This window comes from Triticum aestivum, chromosome 1D (assembly GCF_018294505.1).
Source record: "Triticum aestivum cultivar Chinese Spring chromosome 1D, IWGSC CS RefSeq v2.1, whole genome shotgun sequence".
NCBI classification, from domain to species: domain Eukaryota; kingdom Viridiplantae; phylum Streptophyta; class Magnoliopsida; order Poales; family Poaceae; genus Triticum; species Triticum aestivum.
This window is the reverse complement of record NC_057796.1, coordinates 411,006,274-411,025,140: the sequence shown is the minus strand read 5'-3', so window position 1 is coordinate 411,025,140 and position 18,867 is coordinate 411,006,274. Positions and strand designations below refer to the sequence as shown.

Sequence of the window (18,867 nt, the reverse complement as noted above, 5' to 3'; positions counted from 1 at the left end):
CACCACTCTAAGTGGTGTGTGAGAAGAGAAAGGGAAAACCACACGCGCGCGCTCGCTCGCCTCGCCTGGCGTGGCGTGGCGTGGCGTGGCGAGGCGAGGCGTACATGCGACATGCGCGTGAATGGTCCGCCGAAATCCGGTCCGTCTCCTTGCAGGAGCGCAGCTTCCTTTTGCCGTTTTATTTTTATGTCTTGGCAGACAAGTTTTTAATTTCTTGTCCGGTAAGTATACGAATTAGAAACCGAGTCGGTTTGGGATTGTGGTCGCGACACAATACCGCCTCTGGTCCTAATATATATACAGCTACCGGCTGCGGCCAGAGACACACCGAAAAACACCTAGGGTTTTGCCTCATCTCACAACTTGCGCCGCCATCGTAGTCTACTCCATCCCAAACGCCGGCGTGCATCGGCGCGTGGGAGAGCAGGTCTCCGGAACCGTTCGTCTTTGCGATCCTGCACCGGGAGAGGACGAATTAGGTTTTTGGGAAGCGCTGTGCGCGACTGCTCGAATTCGTCATCACGGGTCGTCTTCCGTCCAAGTCGGGCGGTGCTACTCATCGTCGTATTCATCGCCGTCAGCAGCAGATCGTTGCCAACATCGTCATCAACCCTGTCGCACCCATAATAGCTAACTATCAGTACGTCCAACATCCTCTGTTCATGTCTGTTTCTACAGCTATAGTTACGTGTTTGCTGCTGTTATGCATGTCTTGCTGTTCTTCTAGTTTGCTAGATTTTTGCATGCTAGTATCTCTTCTAGTCATGAATTATTTACTGGAATTAATCATGAACTTGCCTAATATTCCAACAATCCAAAAACCTAAATATAGGCAATTTCCTGAGTTAACTATGGCTGGATTCGCTGATGCACTGAGGCCGGATAAGTTTACCGGTGTGCACTTTAAGAGGTGGCAGGTGAAGACCACGCTCTGGCTTACTGCTCTGAAAGTTTTCCATGCTAGTGTTGGTGCTCCAGAGGGAATGACCGACGAAGATCGGAGAAAATTCCAGGAAGCCAATACTATGTTTGTGGGATGCATTCTGAGTGTTCTTGCTGACCGTCTGTGTGATGTGTACATGCACATAAATGACGGAAAGATTCTGTGGGATGCACTGAATGCAAAATTCGGTGCAACAGATGCAGGCAGTGAACTGTACATCATGGAGAGTTTTCATGACTACAAGATGGTGAATAACCGTTCTGTGGTTGAACAAGCTCATGAGATACAGTGCATTGTGAAGGAACTTGAACTCCTTAAATGTGTTCTACCCGACAAATTCGTGGCTGGGTGCATGATTGCAAAGTTGCCTCCTTCATGGAGGAATTTCGCCACAACTCTGAAGCATAAGAGACAGGAGATATCAGTTGAAAATCTGATTGCATCTCTTGATGTTGAGGAAAAAGCTCGGGCTAAAGATACTACTGAAAAAGGAGGTGAGGTTCAGCCTACTGCTAACATGGTGCAGAGGTACCCACAGAACAAGAACAAAGGGAAGAACAAACCTGTTTTCAACAAGCCTACCAAGACTACTACCTTCAAGAAGAAGAAGTTCAACAAGGCTGAGCTAGAGTGCTACGCCTGTGGGAAGCCTGGACACTTTTCCAAGGAATGCCCTGAACGTGCAGACCGCAGAGGGAAAACAAGCTCCAAGACTGTCAACATGGTGACCGCTAGCAATACTGATGGGTATGGTAATTTACCTATTGTGCTTTCAGTATTTCAATCATCTTCGTGGTGGATTGATTCGGGTGCTAACGTTCATGTGTGTGCTGACATCTCCCTGTTTACTTCTTATCAGGTCGCAAGGGATTCTTCCGTCCTAATGGGGAATGGGTCACATGCTTCTGTTCGTGGCATTGGCACGGTGGATCTGAAGTTTACTTCGGGAAAGATCGTGCAACTAAGGAACGTGCAGCATGTCCCTACTATGAACAAGAATCTAGTTAGCGGCTCCCTTCTATGTCGAGATGGATTTAAGGTAGTTTTAGAGTCCAATAAAGTAATCGTGTCAAGATTTGGACAATTTATAGGAAAAGGCTATGAGTGCGGAGGCTTGTTCCGCTTTTCTCTTTCAAATTTTTGTAATAAGTCAATAAACCAAATTTGTGCTAGTGCTAATGATGATGCAAGTATTTGGCACTCTCGTTTATGTCATATTAATTTTGGTTTAATGTCTCGGCTATCCAGCATGAGTTTAATTCCGAACTTCACAGTTGCCAAAGGTTCTAAGTGCCATAGTTGTGTGCAATCTAAGCAACCTCGAAAGCCTCATAAGGCTGCCGAGGAGAGAAACTTGGCACCTCTAGAACTCATACATTCTGATCTTTGTGAGATGAATGGTGTGTTGACAAAAGGTGGAAAGAGATATTTCATGACTTTGATTGATGATGCGACTAGATTTTGCTATGTTTATTTGTTGCAGACTAAAGATGAAGCATTAGACTACTTTAAAATCTATAAAGCTGAAGTTGAAAATCAACTAGAGAGAAAGATCAAGCGTCTTAGGTCCGATCGTGGTGGAGAGTATTTTCCAAAAGTTTTTGATGAATTTTGTGAGGAACATGGTATTATTCATGAGAGGACGCCTCCCTATTCACCTCAATCAAATGGAGTGGCCGAGAGGAAAAATCGCACATTGACTGACTTGGTGAATGCCATGTTAGACATTGCTGGTTTATCTAAGGCATGGTGGGGGGAGGCTCTATTGACTTCATGTCATGTCCTGAATAGAGTTCCCAACAATAATAAAGAGAAAACCCCTTATGAGGAGTGGGTTGGGAGAAAACCATCACTTTCTTATTTGCGCACTTGGGGATGTTTGGCAAAGGTCAATATTCCTATTCCTAAGAAACGCAAACTTGGACCAAAGACAGTGGATTGTGTCTTTCTAGGGTATGCTCAACGGAGCATTGCTTATAGGTTTTTAGTGGTAAAATCTGAAGTACCTGATATGCATGTTGATACTATAATGGAATCTCGTGATGCAACATTTTTTGAGAACATATTTCCTATGAAAGATATGCATAGCATTGCTAGATTTTCTTCTGAGATAATTCCTGAATCTAGTACAACTGATGAATATTTCGAACAATCACATGAGGAAGTCCTTGAGAAGGATAACAATGAAGTTCCTAGAAGGAACAAGAGACAAAGGATTGCAAAATCCTTTGGTGATGATTTCATTGTATATCTTGTGGACGACACACCCAAGACGATTGCAGAAGCATATGCATCTCCGGATGTAGATGATTGGAAAGAAGCTGTTCATAATGAGATGGACTCAATTCTTTCTAATGGAACTTGGGAACTAACTGATAGACCATATGGTTGTAAACCTGTGGGCTGTAAGTGGGTGTTCAAAAAGAAGCTAAAGCCTGATGGTACTATTGATAAGTACAAGGCGCGGCTAGTGGCTAAGGGCTACACTCAGAAAGAAGGCGAAGATTACTTTGACACCTATTCACCCGTTGCTAGAATGACCACCATTCGAGTGTTAATTTCCTTGGCTGCCTCTTATGGTCTTATCATTCATCAAATGGATGTAAAGACAGCTTTTCTCAATGGAGAGTTGGAAGAGGAGATCTATATGGATCATCCTGACGGGTTTGTGGTAAAGGGTGAAGAGAGAAAGGTGTGCAAGTTGTTAAAATCTTTGTATGGTCTGAAACAGGCACCTAAGCAATGGCATGAGAAGTTTGAAAGAACTCTGACTTCTGCAGGATTTGTCATTAACGAGGCTGATAGGTGTGTTTACTATCGCAATGGTGGGGGCAATAGTGTCATATTATGTTTGTATGTGGACGACATACTGATCTTTGGTACAAACATTAATGCAGTTAATGAGGTCAAGTCTTTTCTATCAAAAAGTTTTGACATGAAAGATCTGGGAGAAGCCGATGTAATTCTAAACATCAAACTTATTAAGGATGAGAGTGGGATTACATTAACGCAATCTCACTATGTTGAGAAGGTCTTGAACCGATTCGGTTTTATGGATAGCAAGCCTTCTCCAACACCTTATGATCCCAGCGTGACACTCAGAAAGAACAAGAAAGAAACGAGAGATCAATTAAGATACTCTCAAATTGTCGGTTCACTCATGTACTTAGCTAGCGCTACAAGACCAGATATCTCTTTTTTTGTGAGCAAACTGAGTAGGTTCATGTCCAACCCGGGTGATGATCATTGGCATGCACTAGAAAGGGTCTTACGCTATCTGAGAGGTACTATGAGTTACGGAATTACTTATTCAGGGCATCCTGCTGTGCTAGAAGGATATAGTGATTCAAATTGGATCTCCGATGTTGATGTACTTTACGCAACAAGGGGGTATGTATTTACTCATGGTGGTGGCGCAGTGTCATGGAGGTCTTGCAAGCAAACCATATTGACGAGGTCAACTATGGAAGCAGAATTAACTGCTTTGGACACAGCTACTGTTGAGGCAGAATGGCTGCGTGAGCTCTTGATGGACTTGCCGGTTGTTGAAAAACCTGTACCGGCTATTCTTATGAATTGTGATAACCAAACGGTTATCGCTAAAGTGAACAATTCTAAAGATAATGCAAAGTCATCAAGACACGTGAAAAGACGTTTGAAGTCTGTCAGGAAGTTGAGAAACTCCGGAGTAATAACTGTTACGTATATACAAACAGACAAAAACCTGGCAGATCCCTTTACAAAGGGACTATCACGAAATGTGATAGATATTGCATCGAGGGAGATGGGTATGAGACCCATAGATGTTACACCATAGTAGTAACCCAACCTTTATGATCGGAGATCCCGTGAATTAGGATCTGGGAAGAACAAGCTATTGGTTAACTGAGGAGAGTAATAACTTATGATCGTCTCCAAGTGAAGATGCAAAACTCTCAGAGCTGTAAGGCTCAGATCTGTAAGGCAGGTTGGCAACATGCCTTAATGTGGTTCTATTGGCTATAATTAGCAAAGATGCTGTCCTACAGAGCAGTCTTGAAAGAACACACCTATATGAGTTCTGACTGTAAACGTCGCAGTCTATGAGATTTGGGTGATCTCTAGTAAGCTCACGAAGAGACCAGGGAGTATGACGTATAAGCTCCAAACCGCGGGGTAGCCTACTGGCGGTCAGGTACTGGTTAAGACTTTGAGTGAAACCTGTTCACACAAAACTAGCAATTCAAGGCATAGTCCATTGTCAAGTTGTGAATGGATGTAGCTTAAAGTTCTAGGCAGAAGTTCAACTTAACAGTCTCTGCTGAAACACTGGTATATTAAACAAGTGGTGAGAGAAGGCAAATCTCTAAATGGGTATTTGAGATCTGGTGGGGGATTGTTAGAATTAATGGGCTAGGCCCATAGCAATTTCTGAAATCTCAAAGCCCATGTGTAAAATGGCAAGTGGTGGTGCTAAGTTTAGTCCCACCTTGAAAGTTGAAGAAGAGTTGGACCTCTTTATATAGTGGGTTCTCTCCACCACTCTAAGTGGTGTGTGAGAAGAGAAAGGGAAAACCACACGCGCGCGCTCGCTCGCCGGGCCGGGCCGGGGCGTGGCGTGGCGTGGCGTGGCGGTTTTATTTTTATGTCTTGGCAGACAAGTTTTTGATTTCTTGTCCGGTAAGTATACGAATTAGAAACCGAGTCGGTTTGGGATTGTGGTCGCGACACAATACCGCCTCTGGTCCTAATATATATACAGCTACCGGCTGCGGCCAGAGACACACCGAAAAACACCTAGGGTTTTGCCTCATCTCACAACTTGCGCCGCCATCGTAGTCTACTCCATCCCAAACGCCGGCGTGCATCGGCGCGTGGGAGAGCAGGTCTCCGGAACCGTTCGTCTTTGCGATCCTGCACCGGGAGAGGACGAATTAGGTTTTTGGGAAGCGCTGTGCGCGACTGCTCAAATTCGTCATCACGGGTCGTCTTCCGTCCAAGTCAGGCGGTGCTACTCATCGTCGTATTCATCGCCGTCAGCAGCAGATCGTTGCCAACATCGTCATCAACCCTGTCGCACCCATAATAGCTAACGATCAGTACGTCCAACATCCTCTGTTCATGTCTGTTTCTACAGCTATTGTTACGTGTTTGCTGCTGTTATGCATGTCTTGCTGTTCTTCTAGTTTGCTAGATTTTTGCATGCTAGTATCTCTTCTAGTCATGAATTATTTACTAGAATTAATCATGAACTTGCCTAATATTCCAACACTTCCTCTCCTCATCTTTCTCTTATCATGTTCTTAGTGCTGACTGCAATGTGAAGCGTAGTAGTACTGTCAAAATGTGAGCATACTCACGTTTTTCTCTATTTAGGTTCAGTCCAGTTCAGTTAGGTTCAGGTTCACCTTACTGGAATGACAACATGGGGCTCTGAAGATGGCATCTGAAGCATAGTAGTGATGTGTACGCTACCGAGCTGTATCTACCTTGGCCTTTTTTTTAAACGCCTTGTAGTGGTCAATGGCATTCGTGAGCGAATGTTTTTTCCTCTTGAACATGGCAAGTTTGAAAGAAATTTCTATTGGTCGCACAGAAAATTCAGAAAATTATGTTCCCCAACACATGGCGAATTTTATGAAAAATTGTATTTGTCACACGGCAATTTACGAATTCTTTTTTCTAAATCATGACAATTCTTGAAACAAATTTATAGCTGTCTCATGGCAATTCTCGAAACAAATTGTGTTTCATAACAAATGGCCATTGTGGAAACAAATTGTGTTTTCTATAAAATGGCCATTGTTGAAACAAATTTATTATATCTGACCATGGAAATTTTATTTTATTGGCCATGTCATTTTTATTTGTGGTTAACATCACAAACGATTTTTTTGGAACCTGGCATGTAAAATTTATTGTACAAAATTTACGAATTTTGCTATGTCATTAGTTGCCATCAGTTTAGAAAAAATAGGGAAGTGAATTTTTCATCACATGAAAAGATAACAGAAAATTTTGAAGTTGCCTTGGTCCACTATCTAGTTTTACAAGCAAAGTCATAGAAAAAATAGTTGCCATGGTGTAAAAATAGTACGGGTGTTTCGAGAATTGTCATGTGTTATAGAGAATTTTTGTTCATGAATGCCATGCGAGCACTACAAAAATTGCCATGTGAACAAAAAAAATGAATTTGTGCGCTTGTAGAGAAATAGCAATTTTTTTTTTGAAATTTTCCATTTGAGCATTGGAAAAGTTTTTGTTATTATTTTTGCCATGCTTTTTCAGAAACCAAAATCTTCTTAACTTGCCATTATAAGTACAATGGGCTCGTAGGTCATCTGGGTCGCCCTAACATTAACGATTTTTATATAATGTTTATGGCACCTTTGTATGTATGTAGCATGACATTTTTATTTTTAAGAGCATGGCTATCTATAATATCTAGATCATCTGGCATTGTGGCGTCGGTGAAAAGCAGCTACTATTTGGCTAAAACTGGTTTCAGTTTGATGGAAAGTGATTTCTATTTAGTGTAAAGTGGCTTCTATTTTACACGCAAAGCGGCTTGACAATTTTTTTTAATAAAGACGGATACTGGAGGTATGAGGTTGGATGACCGGCTTCCGCATTCATGTCCACGAACGAGTCCGCGGATGAATACTAGTTCTGTTTTGCGGCACCCCGTTGGAGATGCTCTTATTGCCCGCTCATGCACAAGTTGATGTATCAAATCTCCTGATCTATACCCTTGAAAAGAATTCTCCTGATCAGTAGTTGGTGTGCCAAATTTTCACAAAAAAGAAAAAGTAAGGTCAATTGGATGTAATGTGATGTGTGCATGATCACCTACATTTTCATTTTAATGTGTTTCAGTTGGAAAAGAAAAATCGTTTAGTGCGTTGCCATGAGGAATAATTTCAGTTGGTTTTCCATCAGTATGTGCGTCTTGCTTGTCGATCAATTTCTTCTACTCCGTATACGTATGGGCAGTGACAACGCATTGCTTTTAAGTGAACTAGGTAGGAAATGCGGCTTGCCGCATCCGACAGCGGTGCTGCCGGGTATAGTCATATCCCACCCGGATATAACAGAATGCGTGTTTATCAATCTAAAACACGCATTGGCACGCAGTGCGTGGCTCAAGTAAACAAAGTACATATTGTTGCAAGAATAGTTGCCAAGAATAGATCATTTTAATGCATGAAAGCATGAAATTGCTTTTATAGATAACATAATTGTATCCAATATAGGGAGTTTTCCCTGTCCAACCCTATGTTCGAGCACACATATATAAAATTATGCATCGGTGACATAGTGTAACGCCCCGAGACCGATGCTTCAGAAGACTTCCAGATGCTCTGAGTTTCGTCGTGTGATTTGTTTTGTTTGTTGCATCTCTTGCATTGCATCATGTCATCATGCAACCTTTTTAAAAAAACTCAGATAAATAAATTGTATGGATCTTTGATCCATTTAAATCCAGGGAATTCACATGGTGTTTTCTCTTTATAACATATCCTCCCAATATTATTAGGGAGCTATAACAAAGTATTCCATTCTTTGGGAATCACCATAACACACGTGCAAAATTAATCCTATGCCTTTTCTGCTTTGAGTCGATCTCTCTAACCTTGCCAATAATTCTTTTCCCATTTATAGAGGCTCTTCCTAAATTCCCAACATTTTTGGACTCCTCAATACCTTGAACTTATTCAAACCATTTGAATTAAATTCAAATGAGTTTGAATTTAAATCTTTTAATCATGGCCTTTTCTATTTTCTCGGAACAAGCACATTTTTGTGAGTCCGGAAAAATAATCCCCATGTCCAACTTCTTTTCCTAACCCTCTCTTTCTTTTCTTCTCTCTAATTTCTTTTCTATTAAAAGAAATATGAGGGGGAGAGAGAGAGCGCAGCCTTGCAGCCCAGCCGGCCTCTTGGGCCTAACCAACCAGCGCCGGCCCACCTAACCCTCCTAACCCTAGCCGCTTGACCCCTCAACCCCTCTCGTTCCCCTCCGCCGCCACCCACACACGCATGCATCGAGCCAGGAGAGCCCTGCTCGATCCCCCCCCCCTCTCGATCTCACCCCATCTTCCCACAGCGCCCCTCTCCCTCGATCCCCTCCTTCTTCCTTGAGGAGCGAGACCCCGCGCCTGCAGCCGTCGTCCTCCGCGCCCAACAGGAGCGTCGCGCCCTCGTCCCGATTCCCCAGCGCCGCCAGCCTCCAGGAGCTCCCCCCCCCCCCCCGCGCGTCCTTGATCCGGCGAGCCCTGCTACCGGATTGCACTGCCGCCCGCGTCCGCCACTGCCTCCTCTGCTTCGCCTGTCCTCTGCTCCTCCTCCATCGCCGGCAACCACGACCAACGCCCGCCTCTCGCAGCCCGAGCGCCACTGCCAGAGCTGCTCCGTCCGCCGCACGCTACCCTCCGTCCCGGCCGTCGTCAACCTCGTCTCGGCCTCGCCCGTCGCCTCTGCTGCCCTCCTCGACGTCCTGCTCGTCCTCGCGTGGGCCATGGACGTGCGCCGCCGCTGGCCTCTGCTGTGCGCGTCCCTTCTCCCTCGTAGACGCCCTTGCTGCTGCTGCTAGACCACCTCGGTGCCATCAGGGAGTGCCATGGCCTCCACCGAGACCCTTGGAATCATCAAGACCGCCAAGTACCACGACATACGGCGCCCGAACGACCACCGCACCGAACACCAAGTACAGGTTGATGACCCGCGAAGCCCTGGACGCCATGTACCACAACCGTTGCGTTCCGTTTCATCTCTGTCGAGACCAAGAGGACGCCAAGTACCAGGATGACGACCACCCGTCAAGTTCATCTACGGGCGTGTACCACTACGCCGGAGTCCTCGGATCCGTCAAGTTCCACTATGAAACGTACAACTAACGTCGACCCCGAAGACCTCGGATTCATCAAGTTCCCACGACGACTTAAGTGTACCCCTCCGGTTCGTCAAGTTCGACTACCGTCGCTACCATGTACATCTACTTCCACTACGCCGCCACGTGTGCCACCACTTCCCACGACGACCCGTGAACAACTACTTCCACTTCGAACCCGTCCGCCCCGAAACGTATGCTTCGAAGGTATACCGCCGAGAACGACCGCCCGTGGACGAATGCATATGTTGCATGAAATGCTCGCGTTTGCAACGTGCCTGACGTGTTTCTTGCATGTTCCCGTTGCCATGGCATCGACCCATGGGAACCCGGTTGCCGGGATCACCCCACCATCTTGCATAACACGCTCACGCCACGCTTCCTTTTGCACCGGTATCTCCATGAGCTACCGGAACCGATATGATGCCGTGGCATCATTTTCGGATTCGTTGCCGTGGCACCCCTTTCTTTCCGCCACGATGACAAATAACTCGTATCATGCTCATGTCAACATTTCCATAAAATTGCTTAAAACTTGCATATGTCATCCGCATCATGATAACAACATTTAATATGTTTAAAATTGTTGTTTGCTTTAAATTGCTGTTGCGTATGAGGATTTTCCGGAATTGTTATTTGTTGTTCCGGCCTCATTTAAACTTGCCTAAATAGTTAGTTTACTTATGCTTCACCTCTTACCATGTTAATCAACATTTAATATTGTTGGGTACATAACCGAGAGAGAACTAAACAATTGATGTGGCGTTTCGTCAATATGCAACTCGTTGCATATTGAGCTCCACTTAATTTGTAGTATTGTTTGTGCACTTTGCCATGCCATGCCTCTTTAAACCGGACATGCATCATACTTGGTTGCGCATCATGCCATGTTTATGTGATGGTTGTTTACTATGTTGTTTGTTTCTTTCCGGGTTGCTTCTCTCGTTAGCTTCGGTTTCATTCCGGAGTTGTGAGGATTCGTTCGACTCCGTCCGTTTGTCTTCTTCATGGACTCGTTCTTCTTCCTAGCGGGATCTCAGGCAAGATGACCATACCCTCGAAATCACTTCTATCTTTGCTTGCTAGTTGTTCGTTCTATTGCTATGCCGCGCTACCTACCACTTGTTATATCATGCCTCCCATATTGCCATGTCAAGCCTCTAACCCATCTTTCCTAGCAAACCGTTGTTTGGCTACGTTACCGCTTTTGCTCAGCCCCTCTTATAGCGTTGCTAGTTGCAGGTGAAGATGAAGTTTGTTCCATGTTGGAACATGTTTATGTTGGGATATCACAATATCTCTTATTTAATTAATGCATCTATATACTTGGTAAAGGGTGGAAGGCTCGGCCTTAGGCCTGGTGTTTTGTTCCACTCTTGCCGCCCTAGTTTCCGTCATACCGGTGTTATGTTCCTTGATTTTGCGTTCCTAACGCGGTTGGGTGATTTATGGGACCCCCTTGACAGTTCGCTTTGAATAAAACTCCTCCAGCAAGGCCCAACCTTGGTTTTAACATTTGCCACCTAAGCCTTTTTCCCTTGGGTTTTGCAGACTCAAGGGTCATCTTTATTTACCCCCCGGGCCAGTGCTCCTTCGAGTGCTGGTCTAAACCGAGCGATGTCCGGCGCCCCCTAGGCAACCAGGAACTATGCCAACCCGACGTCTTGCTCATCCGGTGTGCCCTGAGAACGAGATATGTGCAGCTCCTATCGGGATTTGTCGGCACATTCGGGCGGCTTTGCTGGTCTTGTTTTACCATTGTCGAAATGTCTAGTAAACCGGGATTCCGAGACTGACCGGGTCTTCCCGGGAGAAGGATTATCCTTCGTTGACCGTGAGAGCTTATAATGGGCTAAGTTAGGACACCCCTGCAGGGTATTATCTTTCGAAAGCCGTGCCCGCGGTTATGTGGCAGATGGGAATTTGTTAATATCCGGTTGTAGAGAACTTGACACTCGACTTAACTAAACGCACCAACCGCGTGTGTAGCCGTGATGGTCTCTTTTCGGCGGAGTCCGGGAAGTGAACACGGCTTTTGGGTTATGTTTACGTAAGTAGGAGTTCAGGATCACTTCTTGATCATTACTAGTTGACGACCGTTCCGTTGCTCCTCTTCTCGCTCTTATTTGCGTATGTTAGCCACCATATATGCTAGTGCTTGCTGCAGCTCCACCTCACTACCCTTTCCTACCCATAAGCTTAAATAGTCTTGATCTCGCGGGTGTGAGATTGCTGAGTCCTCGTGACTCACCAGATACTTCCAACAGTTGCAGGTGTCGAGGATACCAGTGCAGGTGATGCAACCGAGCTCAAGTGGGAGTTCGACGAAGAACTTGGTCGTTACTATGTTTCTTTTCCTGTTGATCAGTAGTGGAGCCCAGTTGGGACGATCGGAGATCTAGCATTTAGGGTTGTCTTCTTTTATTTCGGTTCCGTAGTCGGACCTATGTGTGTACTCTAATTGATGTATGATTTATTTATGTATTGTGTGAAGTGGCGATTGTAAGCCAACTCTTTATCCCATTCTTGTTCATTACATGAGATTGTGTGAAGATGACCCTTCTTGTGACAAAACCACAATGCGGTTATGCCTCTAAGTCGTGCCTCGACAGGTGGGAGATATAGCCGCATCGTGGGTGTTACACATAGCCACAACAACATAATACTACTTTGGGGCGCGCTGCTTGTCTCAGGTTGATCCAACATTTGATATTTTGTAATGAAAGAGGTAGGAGCAACCAGAATACATGCATCTCATAGACAATGGTACCGTAGTACCAAGTCGATTACATATGGTGGTAGGTTTTCTTCATCCAGTTCAAAAATACACTGATACACCAAAAAGCAAGCCACTGGCAGTCCAGGATAACAGATTTATATGGGTTCTTCTATGCCATATAGTGATAGCAGTACATTATATAGTAGACTAAATAAAAATATGGCTTTGTTTGAACGCCATGCCATCTGGTTCACCCTGCGTGTTGCGCTGCAAGGATCTGCTGATGGAGATTCATATAACACTCTGTTTAATTGGACAGCGAGAATATAATTTATGACCTCAAAACTTATGAATAGAATTTACGCACCACATGTCCTCATCACGGGTGTTATAAAATAAAATGTCTATCATGTATTATTCCTAATTGAGCAATCGATTCAAAAGAAATTCACAGGATTCTGCCCTCATGAGTAAATCTACATACTTTTTAGCGCACATTCAATATTCTGCGAGCAAAAGTTTGATCTTACACTGCAAATATTGAGTGTTCCCAATAGAATCAGAAAACAGAACAACAAGTGCTGATTACTTACTCTTATGATAACTTCAATTAGAGCCAAGTCTGGTGGGATTTGTCCTGAAAATAAGTAAGAAAAACATAGAAAATGGCATTAGATACAAACAGAATCATAAGACCATTGCTCTAAGAAAAACCTGGACAGCAAATGAGAAGGATGAGACATCACTGAAATTATAATTTATAAATTGCATGGAATCTCTAAAAGGCACGGAGTGAGTATATCCACAAGCATGGCCCAAAAAACACAACATTACTAAAACGTCTTCCTAATTTTGATGGAGGTACTGCCAAAAGTAGGGCAAGAAATCCCAAATTAGAACACCAGGAAGCAAACCTTTAAAATGAATATTTATATTGGAATAGAGAAAATAACATAAAACAGACCTGATAAATAAACCACTCGGTGCAAGGGTGAAAAATAAAAAGGAAAAATATGCAACAAACATGTCTCAATAATGATCTGCGATCAAGTAATTTTAGAGATGTCATTTTGAAGAGAATATCTTAAGTAGAGCACTGCATGTATTTCTCATACTACGTGAAAAGAAAAGGCCATACTATGCAAACTACATATGGGCATATTTTTAGAAGGAAACTTTCTCAGGTTCGAGCAGACATAATTTCATTTTGTTCTTAAGACGACATATGGATATATTTTAGAAGTAAACTTTCTCAGGTTCGACCAGTCATAATTTCATTTTGTTCTTAAGACGACTTCCATTCCAGCAAAAAAATTGGCGACAAAAGAGACCTTATTTTGGTTCTAAAATACACACAGAAATAGCAAGTATATAGCAGCTGAAGTGTTCCTTACCTCCTCCCAGTAGCTATTCAGAAATACATCGACGGCGATTGCAGCTTCCAGTATCACAAGCAAGAATACAAAGATCACGTGCTACATACATGGCAGGTTAAGGCAAAATAGTCCATATCACCAAGACACAGTACATCTAAGGTCACAGAGCTCCAAGAACATAACTGGGACTTAAGGTTTCAGCAAACTATTATTAGGAGTTAACAGTTCCAGTTCGAAACTTAACTGCTAGAGATATGACCCTCTTTTTGAAATATCATTATATTTTTGAAATGGATATATCTGGAAAAAAGCATGCAAGGTTTGGTCTTTATGTGACAACGCAAAAGGCTTTGAGGAATTTTGTTAAACCAGTAGCAGCTGCCATGTAAGCACACTTAAATAGGCTAACGCAACTCCTAGTATGAGACGCTTTCAAGGATACACAAGACAGTCAGGGGCTGTTTGCAGCTTCAGCGGCGATGCGGCCCGAGCAGGTCAGCAAGCACATGATGATTCCCAGGCTGAGAAGAGTGTAGATAAACCTGCATAAAAATTGATCACTTAATCAAAATAGCCATCCCATATTACATACAGTATATTCATAAGAAATCCCTAGAATACCCTTGGCATGGCAAAGAGGCATGAATTCTCTAGTTTCTCAGACCCAACATAAAAAACATGGTAGTAGTATAAATCATCCGGTGCGTAGCGCCGCGTCGACATCTTAACAGCGAAGCGAGAGGAAGATGCTGATCACCACAAATATTTTTACCCCAGCCATAAGTTTTGTTCGACCTACACCATTTGGATTGGATAAACTATCTTCGGCTGTAAGCTTACTTGCTGGAATGAAACAACAGAAGGTTGTCTTGAACACTAATTTGTAAAAGTAATAAGCAAGATACAATGAAAAATGAGATATCTAATTTAACTGCCCTGCCAGCAAGTTGCACCCAGATAGTAGTTATTCTGATTTCTGAACCAGTGTACTATTATGATATCTGAAGCTAATTTACTCTGAGATAAGAGTCCAATTGCCAGCATCAACCAGCTTCTACACCTACATGTTCTTCTATTGCCAATTTATCATCTTTCATAGATTTCTTCTTACTCTTCCTTTTCGTATGAGCATCACATCACAGATGAGAAAAGGGGAATCAGGAAACATGCATAAATATGAACAAGAGCATTCAAGGAAAGGCAAAAGCTGATCTAAACCACAATGGATGAGCTCGGTGCACTTGACCTTGGTACAGTGCTGGTTTCCCCACGCACGACAGCGACAGCGCTACCCCGGCAGTACAGTGGGAATTCGGTCGGCGGTGGGTGCGTCAGCTAGCCGAGCGACAGATTTCGCCGCGAATTCAGTCGGAGTAATGCGGAGCGGCAGCAAAAAAATGGGGGGTAAAACAGCAAATCCAGCAGTGAGCAACTGGGCGAGCCCCACGACGGAGTGCTGCTTGGACCAGGCCCGGAGCACCCAAAGCGCGTAGAGGATGACGTCCATGCCGGCGAGCCCCACGACGGAGTTGGCCGCCTTGAGCGCCGTCTGCACGCAGCTCCACACCGCAAAGTTGTCACACAACAACCTGAAAAACTACAAATGGCTGAAAGTTATTTCTAGAACTACACCACCCTCTACCATAGGATTCCTAGAACTAAAGAGGACAGGCTGCACAGAATGGCCTCCTGTTTCAGTGCGCGTTGTATTTCCTATATTAAACGATTGAAATGGCTAGGCATTTGATCGAGCAGGTGCTAGCCACAGAGAAACACATCTTCCGTTCGCATGAGATTGCAAGCCTGCTAGGAGTTCTGTTGTGCACTATGTAGGCATGGATAAAATAGAATTTGCACATAGCAATCTGAGGATTTGTGGGGATTAAGTTAAAAGAGACCCGGGCAACCAAACTCTATTGCAGAATGAAAATTAATTAGGAGGAACTGAGGAAAGGAGGAGCTCACCAGGGGGAGATGCAACCAGGAACCAGGAGGGTGCGTCGGGGTCAGAGCCTCCATGGCAATGTCGGGCGTGCATCTGGCGCCGGAAGGATGAGGCAAGGAAGCACCGCCGCATCCCCCTGCGTCGTGTGCTGGAACCACCACTGTGCCTCGAACTCGCCCTCAGGTCACCGCTGCACCGCGCGCGAATAAGAGGGCGAAGCTCCAAGCCGAGGCCGCCGGCCGCTGCTCAGGAAGAAGAGGGGTGCGGCCGCTGCTCCCCTCATCCGGATCGAGGCTGCGCCCTCCCCTCCATGGCCGTCCTCCTCGGCTGCGGCCGTTTCTCCGTCGTCGACCGGCAGAGACGGCATCTGTCACGACCTAGGGTCGGCCAGGTTTCGACGGCGACGAGCCGGAGTAGCAGATGGAGGAGCAGGGGGAATCGGAGACGAGAGAGAGATACAGAGCAGGGGAGGATAAGAACAGAACGAGAGGCTAGAATGCTTTCGTTTCAAAGTTAGTGACCGTCACGGCATACACGCTTACTTATATATTGCAAGTCTATTACACGGCCCACACGCTCATCACCCGAGCCCACAGCTCCTAGGCCCAACGGATCGTCCCATTTAAATCTCCTTGCCTCTTCTGTACGCGCCGCTTGTGTTCTGAACTGCATCATCACCGATCGCCTGTGAGCCGCTGCTTACAGTACCCGCCTCTGAAGAACCAGCTTGTCCCCAAGCTGGTACGCTCGGAAATCTAGCCTTGAGCACCTCATAATCTTCCCAGGTTGCGGATGCAGCAGGTACAGTAGCCCATTTGACTAAAATCTGCAAATGCGCTGCATTCCCCTTCTTGACCAAGCGACGATCGAGAATGTCTTCAGGAATGACACCTGGTGCTGACAAATCCATCGGTACTGGTAATGTGGTGAACACAGGAGTGTGATCTGGCACATGGCCCTTCAATTGGGATACATGAAAAACCGGATGCACTTGACTTCCTTGCGTCAGTTCCAGTTTGTAAGCTGCAGTCCCAATCTTCTCCACAATTTTGTACGGTCCAAAATACTTGAGCGCGAGCTTGTGACAGGGTCTGTTTACCACAGTCGTTTGAGAATACGGTTGCAGTCGCAAATACACCATCTCCCCTTGCATGAACACCTTGTCTGAGCGCTTTTGGTCTGCAAAATGTTTGTACTTGCTCTGGGCCCTTGCCAAGTGATCTTTCAGAGCAGCTGTGTGTTCAGTGTGGGTGGTCATCCATGCCTTAACATCTGGATGTGGAGACACAGGATGTCCTGCTAACTGACCTATGTTAGGAGCATGGCCATACAAAGCTTGATATGGTGTACACCCCAGAGAAGAATGATATGTAGCATTGTACCAGAACTCAGCCTGTGGCAGCCAGGTTGCCCACTTAGTAGGGCAGTCATGCACTGCACATCTCAGGTACATCTCCAGACACTGATTTACTCGCCCGGTCTGCCCATCTGTTTGAGGATGGTATGCTGTACTCATCTACAACTCTGTCCCCCATACTCTAAAGAGCTCTTTCCAAAATGAACTGGTGAAGATCTTGTCTCTGTCTGATACAATGGACAGGGGTAGTCCATGCAACCTGACAATGTTGTTTAGAAACACTTTGGCTACTGAAGCTGCTGTGAAAGGATGTTTCAGAGGTAGAAAATGACTCACTTTAGTCAATCTATCTACTACCACTAAAATGGCACTGTAACCATTTGATTTAGGGAGCCCCTCAATAAAGTCCATACTGATTGCTTGCCAGGGACTGTCAGGGACAGGCAGAGGTTGCAACAGGCCTGGTTTCTTGCATAACTCATGCTTGGCCTGTTGGCAAATGGCACATTGCTTGACAAAATTTTCCACAGCTACTTTCACCCCTTCCCAACTGAGCAGTTGCTTCACTCTATGATAAGTTGGAAGAATACCAGAGTGTCCTCCCACAGGACTTGCATGAAAAGTCTGAATTAACTTTGTTTGGATACCAGCATTTGCTCCCACCCAGATTTTGTGATCCTGTTTCATCAATCCCTCTTGTAACTGAAAACCTGGACAAGCATCTGGATCCACTGCTAGTTTTTGAAGCATGGAACATGCAACAGGATCAACAACATAAGAATTCAGGATCTCTTGCACCCATACTGGCTTACTGGTAGATATGTTCTGCACAGAGAACAAGTGTGCTACTCTGGACAGAGCATCAGCAATAGTGTTTTCCACTCCTTTTCTGTATTGGATAGAGAACTGCAGTCCCACTAGCTTGGTCATAGCTTTCCTTTGTAAATCTGAGGTCAAGTTCTGATCTCCCAAATGACACAGGCTTTGGTGGTCAGTTTTGATCACAAATGGTGCTCTAGACAAATAAGATCTCCATTTGTCCACTGCCATCATAATTGCCATAAACTCCTTCTCATAGATGGATTTCTTCTGGTTAGCCACACCTAGAGCTGTACTGTAGAAAGCAACAGGGTGTCCTTCCTGAGACAAAACAGCACCCACTCCAGTGTTACATGCATCAGTCTCTACAGTAAAAGTTTTGTCATAGTTTGGCAGTGCCAAAACTGGAGTGTTGACCATAGCTTCCTTAAGATGTTGGAAAGCTTGTTGAGATGCTGTGGACCACTCAAATGCTTGCTTTTTGAGAAGAACGGTGAGAGGTTTGGCCAGCAATCCATAATTTCTCACAAACTTCCTATAATATCCAGTCAGTCCCAGGAATCCTCTTAATTCAGTTACATTAGTGGGTGTAGGCCACTGCACCGTTGCTTCAGTCTTTGCAGGATCTGTAGCTACTCCTTTGTCAGAAATGATGTGCCCCAAATACTCCAAAGATTGCTGGGCAAACACACATTTAGATTCTTTCACAAACAGCTGATTTTCCTTGAGGATGTCAAACACAGACTGGAGATGTTCCAAATGATCTTCCAGTGTCAGACTGAATACCAAGATATCATCCATAAACACTAGCACATACTTTATGTTTGGGCCTGCAAACA

At 44.8% G+C, this 18,867-nt stretch overlaps 1 long non-coding RNA gene across 4 annotated transcripts; it reads right to left on the bottom strand.

Moving 5' to 3' along the window:
* Positions 1-12,543: 12,543 nt before the first annotated feature.
* Positions 12,544-16,361, bottom strand: LOC123182475 (uncharacterized). Of its 4 annotated transcripts, XR_006492180.1 has the most exons (6): positions 15,873-16,361; positions 15,154-15,504; positions 14,350-14,449; positions 13,926-14,006; positions 13,125-13,168; positions 12,544-12,811 (listed from the first exon to the last, which is right to left on the bottom strand). It is a non-coding gene; the product is annotated as an uncharacterized lncRNA (long non-coding RNA). The 4 variants fall into 4 exon arrangements; XR_006492177.1 differs by having other exon boundaries at positions 14,350-15,504; XR_006492178.1 differs by having other exon boundaries at positions 12,544-12,808; positions 14,350-15,504.
* Positions 16,362-18,867: the final 2,506 nt, after the last annotated feature.